Source organism: Cheilinus undulatus, linkage group 4 (genome assembly GCF_018320785.1).
Source record: "Cheilinus undulatus linkage group 4, ASM1832078v1, whole genome shotgun sequence".
Classification (NCBI taxonomy): domain Eukaryota; kingdom Metazoa; phylum Chordata; class Actinopteri; order Labriformes; family Labridae; genus Cheilinus; species Cheilinus undulatus.
Genome location: NC_054868.1, coordinates 17,034,661 through 17,048,934, shown reverse-complemented (window position 1 = coordinate 17,048,934; position 14,274 = coordinate 17,034,661).

Sequence of the window (14,274 nt, the reverse complement as noted above, 5' to 3'; positions counted from 1 at the left end):
CTATCTTTCTCTTCTATCTGTCCTGTGAACAAACCTCGTCTAGCAGAAAGCTGTTAGGATCGGCTGGAGAGAGGATAAATGCTGCTTTTGGTGATCCACGGTGTGTGACAGCTGCAGCAAAACTACAACATTGTTCTGAACTCATTATACAAGACATGCACACACACTCAAGCACAGTCACACACATATGTGCACCTAGAGCTGTCCAGAGAAGACAAAAGAATTTCAAACAGCCCCATAGCTCTCATTAATAACAGCCCTACTGTAAGTCAGCATTTCTGTCCACTTTAATCCCTACTGTGTTTGAATCATTGTAATAAATGTGCTTTTCTGTAATGTGCTGGATTGCAGAGCAATCATTCATGTTTCACTTTCAACAGCCCTGCCTCTTCCATTTGTACTGAAAAACATTAAAGGGCTTTGGTGTGGAAAAATGAAATATGCTAAGACTCTCTCCCACTCCCTTATTTGCTTCAACCCATTTCCTTCTCTCACAGATGAATATACAGTAGTGATGCCTTAAAGCAGAAAACAACATATGCTGCTGACTGCAGGCAAGCTGCTGCTGTTTTGGCCAGCGCTGCAAAGGAGGGAGAGGAAGGACCTAATGGGAGACAAGGGAGAAATAAGGGAAGGAAAGAAGGAAGGTGAAAGAGTTTTGATTCTAAGCTCACTTTATAACTTTTGTTTTTACTAAGTAGTGCTCAAAACCCAAACAAACACAGGACTGAGATTCATTGTATTAGGGAAAGTTTACTCAATAATGCAAGGTCTTGAAGACTTATAGATGCAAATTTGGTATACACAATATTAACTACTTTAAGATGAAATATGAATCTCTGACATTTATCATATATATATTTTTTTATTTCTCAAGTAGGCTGCTTTATAAACAAACATCTGCAATATGACATTCTCAATAAGACTGTATGAATAAAGGCTATTTAGATGTGAAAATGTTAATTGTACTAGTCAAATATAACTATGAGCAGGGGTAAGTTGTACTGGATGCAGAGAGCAATGGCTGCCATCTTGCCCTCTCCCACTGTGCCATGAGGGAGCATGGCACAGATGCTCAACATACACGAAAAAAATCAGACATGTCACAGGCGTGTAAATATCAAGGCTTCAAATGACTTTCAGAAGCAAAAAATAGGATCAGTGCAGCCATCAGAGGAGTACAGCACTGTGTTTATGTTAGTGCGTTTGTGCATGTCTATTTCACTGTCCCTCAGTGTCCAAACACGCTAACAGACAAATACACTTAATATCATGCTGTTGTGGTATAAGTACAAATGTCTCAAGGCTGAAGGATGGCAGAGCATCATTACAGTGCTGTCAAATTCAAAGGCATGCACTGTAAGAACACCTCAAGTGAGTAAAGCCTAGATTTTTTCCAGATATGAGAAAATAAAAGTAAATGGGAGAGTACATTTATAAACACCATCAACAGGATCAAAGGCTAACCTACTTGGCTAGCTATACCTGCTATATGTGGTCTTTATGCCACGTTGATGTTTTGCTTAAAGCTCTGCTGTTTCTAATAAAGCCACAGTGAGTCAAAGGCTTTTGAATACTTAAATAACACAAAAATGATTCAGACTCCACACAGCATCTGATTGTATTTAAAGGCATAGATAGCATGCAGAGGCGGAAAAAGTACCAGAATATTGTATTCAAGTAAAAGTACAGATACTCTGCTTCAAATTTTTTGAGTAGAAGTAGAAGTAGTGGTGGATAAATCTACTCAAGTAAAAGTTAAAAGTAAGTCATTTAAAATTTACTCAAAGTACTGAGTAATGAGTAGATCCTTTGATACAAAAGGGCTTTCACAGTGAAACATGACATGTCCTTAATGTGCAACAACAGTAACAAAATATGGACCTGCAACCAGGTTATTTATAGAAGGTTTGACCTAACCGTAAGTACAGTGCAACAGCTGTTTTGGAAAGAAATATGAAATCATTCTCTTATGTGCATGTACTGACTGTCGTGTGTTGTCAAAGTCAAACAACTGTTTTTTTTTGTTTTTGGCAGAAAGCTTGGACCTTCTTGTGGCTTTTGGTGGTAATTTTTGTACTCTGTACTCAATGGTTTTTATTACAATTAGAGTCAATGTAAGTGCCCCCCCCCCCCCCCGATAGCATGTGGAGCACTGAAAATACTTGTGGATACTTGTGTGACATCCAGGGACACAATAGCAGCAGAAGGGAAGAGTCGTAACTTGTGAACCTGCTGAGTGTCTGTGTCCCTGCCCTCTGCACGTCACCCGGTATGTGAGCCAAAAAAAAAAGGAGAACGAAAGGGACAGAGGGGACGGAATGTTTGGACCATTTCCCAGGAAAGGTGAATGTTTGTAAAGCTTTATATGTGAGGTTGACACAGAACATTTTAAACAGGGGAAAACAAGGTTATAAACTTGATGGGATTTTCACGGTTTCCCGACATATGTGAGCATGGATCATCAGCTGGGACTCTGTCTTTTTTGATCAGTGCACCTGAGAGAGTAGGTCAGAGGTCAAAGAGACTTTACGGGTTTCTTGCTGCACCTCCATGACTCTTTGAGCAGAACATAATGATCTGATAACGTAAAGCACACTTCCTGCAACACAAGGGACCAATTATAAACAGTCCTCATCTTAAAGAACCAGTCTGACCTCAAGGACATCATGATACTGCTTGGTCACACCAGCAAAGACTGTAAAACAATGATGACAAAAATGGAAGAGGTTTTCTTTGACAAATATTTTCTGCTAATGTTGTTCATTTCTTACAGCATGGACTGGAACCATAGACTGTACAAAGAATTGACAAAGCCTGTGCGATGTCAGCCATTTGATTACAATAGGCGGACTCAAACAGCTTTTGAAGACAATCCGCGACTGCTTCCATGTTGAAATCGTTGTCACAACCAAACTTTGGATCAACCACATGGCAGGCAAAAGCCCGCCCACTGAGCTTGACTTCCTGTCAGCTAGCTAGCTAGTATTCTGGTTGACAGAATGGCAGCGAGGTTTTTCCTAAACAGGTATTATAGAAACGATTGTGGTACAAAAGAAAAAAGATAAATAAAAAAATGCACGATGTTAACCTGACACGCCGGATGGATCTTGGAGTGTGATTGGATGAATGTTCTGTCTGTCACATCTCTATGGGCCAATCAGACGCAACAAAACATGTGACGTAGCCTACTGAGCTGCACGTGCGCAGCTACCGAGGAATAATGCGAGACATGGCGACTCTAGACATGTTAGTACTCGACTTTTGTCGTTTTTGAAAAGAAAACAACTCATTGCTGTTCTGTCTTCTTCTTTTAACAAAGAAATGTCATCAAGTTCTGATAAAACTGGTGCTTTAGCAGCATCCACACTAAGCTCTTCTGCCATAATTGCACCGGCCTTTTGTTGCTGCTTGTTTACGTCATGACTCTGCCATGCCTGAAAATACTGCCCCCCATCACTGATTGGTCCTGTCACTTTCTAACCGGGCCCAAAGGGTTCAGATGGGAGCTTTGCAAGATGGATTCGCTGGTGAAAAACAAGGAAACAGGCATATCCATCTGCTTTGCAAGGTCAGCACAATGTGAGGACATGAAGACATTAGCTAATGAGACACATTTCTTTTTTTTTTTTAAACCAGGCTGTAAACCAGTTTATTTCTAGTGTAAAAGATGACTTTTAAACATGTGTTGTGTGCATGACTTCCAGAGTTCCTGCAGCCAGCCTCAAGTAGAAACTCGCTATATTGCATTTTTTCGCTCTTCCGCATTGGCTTCATTTTTTAGGCCTGGGGGTTGCTGCTTGGCTTGAACCCTTGATTTTCCTTGGCGCAAAAAACTGCAGTTCCTCAAGTGTCCACTTGAGGCTGGAAGAAAAGGCCCTAGAAGCTTCATTAGCATCCATGTTGAAATATTTATGTTTTGAAAGCAGAAATAACAATAAGAAGATGGTTATTTAAGCATAACTTCATACAATTAAGGGTTTGGTTGAATTGACTGATGAGTAAAGAATCAATACCAACTCCATTTCTTCCTGTTGCTGATTTAAATTAGGTGGAAATGTCATGTCCAATATGGCCACTGTCAGCTTCAAGTTTGGTGTCTGCCAATTCTGCCAACTGCTGCCAATTAATTGCTGCCTGGTTTTTGTGTAGTTTTGGCCTGCTTCTTATGATAAGTGTCCCTAAAAATAAAGATGTATTGATTAGCTGTCTGTGTTTTCAATATAACTTAACCTGTGATTCTAGCAGTGGGCTTTGACCTGCTCACAAGCATTCTGACCTAAATTCAAACACTTCAAATAAAGACCTTGTTCTGCTTAGTCAGGCATAAATTCTGCCCATGAGTGTCAACAGAGGACACCTGAGTATAGGTGTTTCACCTTCACACCTTAAGCTCAACAGCAGGTGTCCATGAGTGTACAGGGTATGGTGTTTTTTTTTTGTCTAACATTGCCATGGTATCATACTCAGGGTTATATGTGCTGAGTGAAAGCTGACTGGGCATATTACCATGGGCTGCATTCCAAAAAGGCTGTGGGATGTATACAGGAGGGAAAGGAATGATTCTGTAAGGTATGTAAGGCTGTTAATCGCTTCTATAACCAACAGGACACAAATGGTTAACAGAGAGAGGAGGAAAGAACAGTTTCTTGACTCAGGACTTTTTTTAAGAAAAAAAAAACAAAAACAAAAACAAAAACACGGCAGCCCTTGGTGATATATTTATGACCTACCCTGTTTACTTTTGTTCTTTGATTAGATTTCATCTCTGTGATATAAGGGTAAGCAGAGGAGGTTAAACATGCTGGTTGATAATCTACAAACCTTTTTTTAAAGAATATAGAAATCTTGAATCCTATCTGGGATGTAATAACCAGGAGAATGAGGATTAAATTTAGACAGGCTCTTAGGAATCAATTTAGGGATGTGCGATGCTGGATTTTTGCTGCAACCCAATATGTCGCTACTTACATATTCCTTTTAGCTAATACAGATATTGGTACTGATATATAAATGATGTCCAGACCTGAAATTAAATTCCAAGGTTCCTACACATCTTTAAAATCAAATTTTAGACTTTTAACAACTGTTTAAGACCTTTACTGAGAAAAAAAATTCAATCCTTTTTTTTGATCAAGCGAAAACCTCATGTGCTCACACCAGAAACACTGCATGGATGGATCATCATCATCATCTCTTGTAAGTATTTTGATTTAACCCTCACTTGCTCACACACTGAATGACTGTGGCATTGGCCAGCAATCAAACCTGAACCTCATCTGTTGCATCAAAGGATGAATTAATTCAGTGTATCTCAGGGATGAGTGGGCAGTGTTGTTTGGTGTGAAAGGACAGAGTGTGTCAGCGCATCCTGAACACGCTGAGTCCTTGTGCAGTTGTGCAGCTGATAATGTCGCCAGATCACAGACCATGGGCTGGCTGTAAACACAGACTGTATAAATCTCTGCTTTAGGGCTGTCAGAAAATATAATACAGTGTTTGTCACAATTTTTGTAGCCTAAGGTGGGATTTCCACAGTGATTAGTTTGTGGTGCTATGGCGCCAAACCCAAAATAAATTACACTTATTCCTTAAAGGAGAGAGGAATAGGAAAAGCTGTGTGAAACCAACCAATCTTGGAATAAATCAGTTATTGTCTTACTATGATGCAGCCTTTAGGGGAAAAGCAAAGGCTTCTGGTGTAGTTACAAGATAAGCTTTAAAACATATTAGGGCTTGGACTTCTGTTTCTGTGTGCTGGAGGCACAATAAGTCCCAAAAAAATCAAATTTGAGCAGAGAGATGATACGACTGCACTGTCTGCACATAAACACAGATTTACGTGGCAGATATTACCAAACTAAGGTAAGATTTAAGTGTTCACCCTGTTGTTAAGAGGGATGCTTCTCACATAGATTGGCCTATAATGTACACATGGACAAACAGATCATAAAAGCATGGGCCAAATGCTCCCAGAATGATTTGTGGGGAGATTGTGGCACTAACCAGTAAGGTAACTTTAACAGCATTTCTACCTCATAAATTGATCCATAATATAAAAAGAGTGTTTCACTTTTAGTAACATGTTGTGGAGTGCAGTTTGAAGGAGTCCTTGGTTCAAGATATCAAGTCATCTCTACACAAGTTTAATTGTCAACCAGGTTGTTTAGGTTAAAGTCACAGCTCTATAAAAAAGTAAAATACACAATATAACTGACAGTGTTAATGCTTCAAAGATGTCTATATTGGTCCACAACACATATAATCAAACTCTAAAGTGTTCAATATTTTACAACATGACAGAGCTGCAGTAACAAAGCAGATAGTCAACCTCATAGCAAGACAGTGCATCCTGATAAAGTAGAAAATACTGATAAACACTTTGAACTATGAGTCTTTAAAGAGCACCTAAATTCACAGGCCTAAACTCTAACTCAGTGGATAACTTCACTCGTGGTGCTAATATGTGTCATAACGGGGCGCGCTGGTAGTTGAGTGGCTAAGGCGAGCACCGTGTATGTGGGCGGCCTGGGTTCGAATCCGGCCTGTGGCACCATTTCCCGCATGTCTCTCCCCACTCTCTTCCCTGTTTCCGAGTCTATCCACTGTCCTCCTCTCTCTAATTAAAAAGGGCCCGAAAAGGCCCAAAAATAAATCTTAAAAAAAAAAATACAGTATACAGTATGCCTCATAACAAGATAACAACAACCCATCAGGAACACGAGCAAAAGAACCCTAGCAGGGATCACTGTACAACAGGCAACATCCTTACATAATCAAACACATATAAAAAACATATGGTTGGGACCCCCAGATGGGTCATGGTAGACTTTTTTTGGATCACCAAACGAGTTCACATTAATTCTTTACTATGATATTTAATGGAGCGTTTACATCTGCATTACATATCATAGCCACAACAGGGAGCTCCACCCTATCACACACATCCTCTCCACTATAATAAAACTCAAAACAAGGCCCCTTAAGCAACTTCATAACAAAAGAGCAATAATCAAAAGCTGTGGATGCTTGGCCAATAATAAAGACATGCATCGTTCCAGACCAGTCACTGAAGGCTTAAAGGCATGCAAAGAAAGGGTAAAGTGGCCTCTTCTAGGGCTCAATAAATGGAAAGCACCAGGTCAGGACCAGATAAGGTCCAGAATAAACATTATCCAAGGTATCACTGGCCATCATCTTAACCAACGAACTGAAGATGGCACAGAAGAGAAACTTGATAAGCAATGATGTACAAAGAACAAAGTTGTACCTTTTGAAAAGTAGGTCGCCAGAAAAAATAAAGTTTGGGAAACACTGCAGTACACCGTACACCTGCAGTCACAACATGGCGCTTACTGCAACAAGTTAGTAGTTTACACTGAATATGAAACTGATTAAATAAATTCACATTCAACTTTACTCACTCTCTATCAACAAGCTAGGCCACTACTGACATGTTTGTTTGACGTTAGCAGACTTGAATAGAACAGAATAGAATACCTTTATTGTCATTGTATTGCCAGTACAACCAAATTAAAATGCCATGTCTGATACAGCAGTGCTGCTTTAAAAAGAGACAGACATATACAGAACATTCACTCAGCACCATATAGTAATAAATAACAGATTAAAACATTAAATACTAAAAGGGATATTGCACTGAAGTTATAAGGAAGAGTCGTGTGCAAGCACTGACAGTTCTGATAGCCCAGGGAAAGAAGCTGTTTTTAACTCTGTTTGTTCTGCTTTTTGAGCTTTTCTCAGTTAAGTTCATAAAACAAAACTCAACACTATGAAGCATGTCTTGACCAAGAGCTACAAAATAAAGCTTGCAAAACATACAACTTTAGCCCATGTTAAAACATAAGAACAAAGTTTAATTACATGTAGCCTAAATGAGAATAACCAGATTAAAAATGAAAAGACATTCTTTTATTACCTGTGGAGTGATTGAGGAGGAAAGATTGTCGTGTGTGAGCAACGCATGCGCAGAACCTGTTAACTAGAAGATCCACAGTGGCACTATAGCACCACTACTGGGTATAAAGTATGTAACCATAAAAACGCTGAAACACATAAGAATAGACTCAGATACCCAGAACATTTAGAAATTAACTCTGCGGTGTGTCTACAATCCCCAAAACTGCAGCATGAGCTAACCTTGCAAAGCCGCCGCATTGGCCAGATTCCAAGTAGCTATGGGCATTTATGGTGAGTCATGAAAAGATTAGCTTGGACAACCATTTCAGAAAGCAAAGGAAACTTTTCTTTGTTGGAAATATGTTTTTGCTCTCCACTGACCAGCTTCGGCAAGAGTTAAATTTACCATCTGGCTCCTCTGACGGTGAACAACCTGTCAAAAGGTTTTGCCCTTCCAAGACAACGACTATGGGCTGTAGCCCAGTGAATGTGAAATACACAATATGGACAAAAGTATTCAGTGGCCTGACATTACAACAACAGTAAATGTAATGACACTGTATTCAAATACATGTACTTCTATATGGAGTTGGCCCCCATTCTACAGCTATCTCTCCCTCGATTCTTCTTGAAAGGCTTTCCACAAGATTATGGAGTGTTTCTGTGGAAATTTGAACCCATTCTTTCAGTGAAGATTTATGAAGTCAGGCACTGATGTCAGACGAGAAGGCTTTGCTCACAATCTCAGTTCCAGTTTATCCCAAAGGTGCAGTCATGTTGGAATAGAAACAGGCCTTCCCCAAACTTTTGCCACAAGTTGGAAGCATAGCAGTGTCCAAAGTGTGCTGAATAATTAAGATTGCCCTTCACTAGAGATAAAACCCAAACCCCCGCACATTATTCATCCTCCACTAAATTTCACAGTTGGCACAATGCAGTCCTCCCAACATCCACCAAAACCAGGCTTACCTATCTGACAGCCAAACAGAGTAGTGCGATTGGTCACTCCAGGGTGAGCTTGCACCAGAACAGCAAGAAAAAAAAGAAAAAAAAAAAAAAAAATTCAGGAAACCCACCTTGAGTGAGTGGGATGCCGTCATGACTTTTATGTCCTATGACTAGCAGATGACAGGTGTAATCTCTGTGCATGTAATGAAATTGCTTTAGTATGTTTTCTGTTAACCAGTATGTCCCTCTTTGCAATTTCTTTGATACCCTGAAAATGTCCAATACACATGGAAGCAAGATAAAGGTGAAAGTTGTCATTATGTGTCCTTTTCATTTCTTGTGCTGTGTCTGGCCCCTTACCATTCTGATCATCAGGGTAAATCTCCCATTGTTTGGAACAGGCAGCTCAGGACGATAAAATATGCTGGAAATGCATGTGTAAAAACTACACTAATTTGCATGCAAGGGCCCAGGACTGCAAGTCTAGTGTACTCTTTCCCACATGTGTGTACCAAGTGTGTGGCTGCATCCCAGTAAGTGGTAATCAATTCTCATTGGAGGCAACAGAGCTCAATTGCACTCCTCTTAAGCAAACCTCCTGCCCTGAGACTGAGGCACCACTGGCATGCAGAATGAATGGGTGTCTAGTTTATAATCAGCTTATGTGTCTCCTGGGCTAACCGAAGACATATTGCATACCTGACATTGTTGCTTGTAAATAATCTTTTTATCTAAATTTATCTTTTCATAATGGAGTGACATCTGGATATTCCTCAAGCACCATTAATGTCGTCAATTAAAGCTATCACTAAAAATGCTTGTTGACTTCCTTTTTTAACACGAGGAAGACTAGACTAAGGTAAGCTGAAAATAGATCTTTAGTTGTAGCAACTCTGACAAAAAGTAAGTTTAGTTTTTGTGAGTGAGACTAAAATGAGACTAAAATGTTAGTGCTGGACTGTCAGACATTCAAAATTCACGATATTTCTTCACTGTGTGTATGAGGTAAGTCAGCATGTTTATCAGTTTATTCTAAACTAATTAAAGTATTGATTCTTTATTGATATTCAAGTTTTACATTATATTAATTTTAAAATCTAAAGGTGCAATGTGTAAAATTGGGGTGACATCTAACAGTCAGATACTAGATAGGGGTGCCCATTCTAGTGGTTACATTTCTGTCAAAAAAATCGCTAAAATGTTATTTGCTGCCCTTTGTGGTACTGTAGAAATGTACAAAATGCAAAAGGCAAATATGGCTGAGTCTGTGAAGGGACCCTCTTGATGTCAGAATAAAAAGCTTATTCTAAGATGAGAAAAAAAACAGTTATATTTAATTTAGGAACACTCTCATTACATATGTAACCATGTTATTGCAAAATAGATATGTAGGTTTAATTGGCAGAGAAGGCTCTGCTCAAAAGATACTCTGTTGGTTAGCAGCATGCTTTGACTCTCGCATGGCTAGAAACCCTAATATGGAAAGATGAAATTATGACAATGCATATTTCATACAATAAAATTAGTTCAAAAGCAATTCATCTACAGTAGCATGAATTTGATGAGGCTGCAACAAGCTTTCTGCTAAAAAGGATGAGGCTGGGATGGAGGAGGTAAATCTTTCCCAGAAGCGGCAGCACCATGGTGTATCAGCATTAACACAAGCAGGGATTAGTGAGATGTATGTCATATTTAAATACACCACTGTGTTGAGAGAAAGAACTTATTGGCTGTGGGAACTAGGGGGTGATAATTGGGATCAGCTGGCTGTCAGCCAATCACAGCTGGGCATATGACTACCATGTCCTACATGAATAAACACTAAGATTCATATATTTAGTTGATTAAACACTAATTTAGTTCTACATATGAATATTGTTTCATTTTTTACCAAGTTTGTTCCACTTTATGGCTAAATATGACACACTGTGACTTTCACTGATTAAATTAGCTCAAATAAAATGATTCTTAGAACTAAAAGTTATGACTAAAATGTAAGAGCTTTTTATTGACTAAAGCTAAAAAGAACTTGAATTGAAACACAACATTTTAAATAGCTGCCAAAATTAACACTTACTTCAAGATATTTAATGTAAAATTTCAAGCTATTTTTTTAGCAATATTTTCAAGTTTTAACCTGAATTTGCCTCAAAAAGGCAGATTTACAGTTAAAACATGAATAGAATTATTTTGAAATGTAATTAAACTCACCTTTTCTAGTCTGTCTTTGCGTTGGAGGAAGATAGATGCAGTGTAGCCTTGCTGCTGGAAGGCGCTGAAGCTGCTACTTCTCATTTGGGACCCACAAGACGGCGGTGCTTGGGCGGCCTCTTCTTGCCCCCTCGACCTTGGATCATCTGACAGTTCCATTGATGACCTGTGTGCTGCTGTCTGCTGGGGCAAAGACAGTCTGTAGTACACACAGACACACAAACTCACTGTCAAGAGAACACAAAGCGATGCTGTCACTTTCTTCTTCCCTCTTTTCTTTTCAATCTATCTTTCAGGAGCTGAATCAGCCACTTTTGGTCCCTGTGCCATCTGAGCTACAGCATGCTCCCTGCCTGTTTGTGGCCAGAGCACCAATGCTTCATCACACTTGTTGGGGAGGGTGTGTGTGTGTCTGTGTTTGTGAGTGTATGCATGTAGCACAGTCCCCCAGGCACGATGGGAGGGGCAGGCTGTGGATGGAGCGGCGGTGCAACAGGAGCTGCTGCACCGACAGACAGAAAGCAGCAGACACTGAAGGAGAGTAATCTGATTGAGAAAAGTGTGAGGAGACTATTAGACATGAAGACACACAGACATACCCTCTCTCTCATACAGAGATGCACACATAAACTGTATGAAATCTAATTTTCCCATTTGTACCTCACATACTGAATAGTGATCCTGGCAGAGACAGAACATCCTGGTGTGCTGTAGCCTCACCTTAAGAAACCTTTTCCAAAAGTCGAGAAAGGCGCCATATGCCATATGCCTCTTGTAAAAGGTACACTCACACACAGGATCAAGATGACTTCAGGCTTTTTATAGCTTGCACAATTTACCCCCAGCATACAAAAAGGTGCTGGTGCAGGAAGAATTGACTTTACACTGATCTAATTCAAAACACAGACCCCCTTGTGGCCACTATGTCAATACTAGCAGCGCTACTGTACGATGTCACTGAGAGTCATTAATTCAGTTCCTGCTTGGCATTTTCAACTAATACTGAGATGACTTCCCTCATTGCAATGTCTTGATACCGAAGGAATGTCCTTAGTTGAACCCTCTAAGTCTGTTTCAAATCTATGACTAAATATATTGCTTCAGCCAGCAAGTTAGCTTAGTTTAGCTAGAGGATGAACCTCTACTCACAGATTCTGTTCCTGAATGCACAGTCTATTACCAGAATCAACATTGTTCTTGGTGTTGTGTGGTGTCTCAGAGGGTACTGGTTGTTATCAGGAAAACAGTTAATGTGTAGAGCACAATAGGTTGGACACATTTGTTTTAGTACAAAAAATGAACCCATGGGTGGTTATTGAAAAACCATTTAGCTTCATGTATTTTTCATACACAGATGTCTGCTTGTAAGTGCAACCTGCCTCTCAACTCCTACTCCAATCTTGCTCCTCTAATTGGTTGTGGGACTGGAAACAATGCTGGGCATAGACAAGGGATACTCAGCTGAAAGTCATTTACAGCCATAATGGTGGTTTTTGGATGACCTGAAAAATTGGCTGTTGCTTCCAGAGGCCTCATCGTTGTCAGACGACAGCCAGTGGGTGACTGGGAGCAAGGTAAAATCTTAAAAACTTGGCTGTACCTTTACAACCTTTTCACCTCCTCCAGTCAAATTAGTTCATACAGCATGCCTGATCACCCATGGCACCCACTGATGGCAGAGGATATAATGTAAGGTGTTCATCAGTATTAATTAATCCCACTGATACCCACTCACATGCTGCTAACTAAGAAAGTTTGGTGCATTTTTAAGTGAACTGCAGGCCTCAAGCTTGTCATTTTTACTATCAACTCCTAATGATCCACAGCCTTGATCTCACAAACAAATTTAAAAGTTAGGAAATTTGTTTTCGGTATGTTATTTATTTGTCATAATAATGTTTCTTGGGAATAGATCTTATACCGTTGGAAAGCCTGTTTAATTTCCATTTTAAATGGTGCCACATTTGTGAGGAGCATGCATTTGTGGGATGAGCAGCTGAGCTGAGTATGTGGGTTGTGCCCATGAAAATGTGCCAGATCTTCTCTGCCAGTGCCAAACAGCCTATTCCACCATTGACTCTTGTTTTGTGTTGTTTGGTAAATTTAATTTCTGAAGTCTGAAGAAATAAGTCATATTGGCAATTTAACAGTTTATTCATTTAACAAACAGGAACCTCAGGAGTGTGTAGAAGAACCATACACAGCCACAAAAGTTTGACACCTCCTCCTCACACTGATCACCAGCCTGGTCACACAGCACTGTGAGCAAACATTTTTCATTTTCTTTATTAGGATAATCTTTTCTCTATACCGCTTTACCACAGGTGCACCATGCTCTTAATGCTCAAGCTCTGGGAACTTGTGCTTGTTGGTTTAACTTCAGTGTTTTATACTGGGGATGTCATACTGCCCAGTCAGTGAGCAGGGTCCATCTGCCCTGCAAGAAAGGATAATAGTTTCATAAAATACAGCATTTACATAAGATTTTTATTCATTTAAAATATTAAGCATGATTGGAGTAAAATACCACGATAAATATCATTCATAATACATAATATTACTTAATTTGATAGATATAATGAAGCCAAAATGGTACCAACTGATAAGCTGTTTGGGTGCGTGCAAGAGATTGATCTTTTTGTTAAGGTGAAAAAATGGTCCAGATCTCTAAAAAGGGCTGGAATTCCTATTACTATTTGCTCTGTTGACAAACACTCCTTGGCAGTGTTTCAGCTGGAATGGCGGAGTAGAGGAGGATCAACAATAGTCATAAAACTTTCAAAAAACAGTGAAGTTTTGCTTAAAAAAGGCTCAAGAGTCTGTTTGTTCTGTTGGCAGGTTTAAAGCACTGAAAACAAGACCTTAAAAATTACAGACTGCAACACACTTTTACACAGTCAGGCTGTCTGTTTAAGTCTTAGGATACGTTTAGCTGCTTCTGACTTTATTCAGACTTTTACTTCAGTTCTTTTATTTTTCTTGATCTCTGCCAATATATATATAAAAAGCTTTCAATTTTCAACAATAAAAGCAGTGGTGGAAAAAGTACAAGACTGTCGTACTCAAGTCAAAATACAGGTAAAACGTTAACTGTACTTAACCTTAATTTACTACCCTTTAAATTCATTAAGGACAAATATGTCCACTTCCAAAAAAACTGCTATTAAAACTTTCGGGTTAATATTTTTTTCTTCT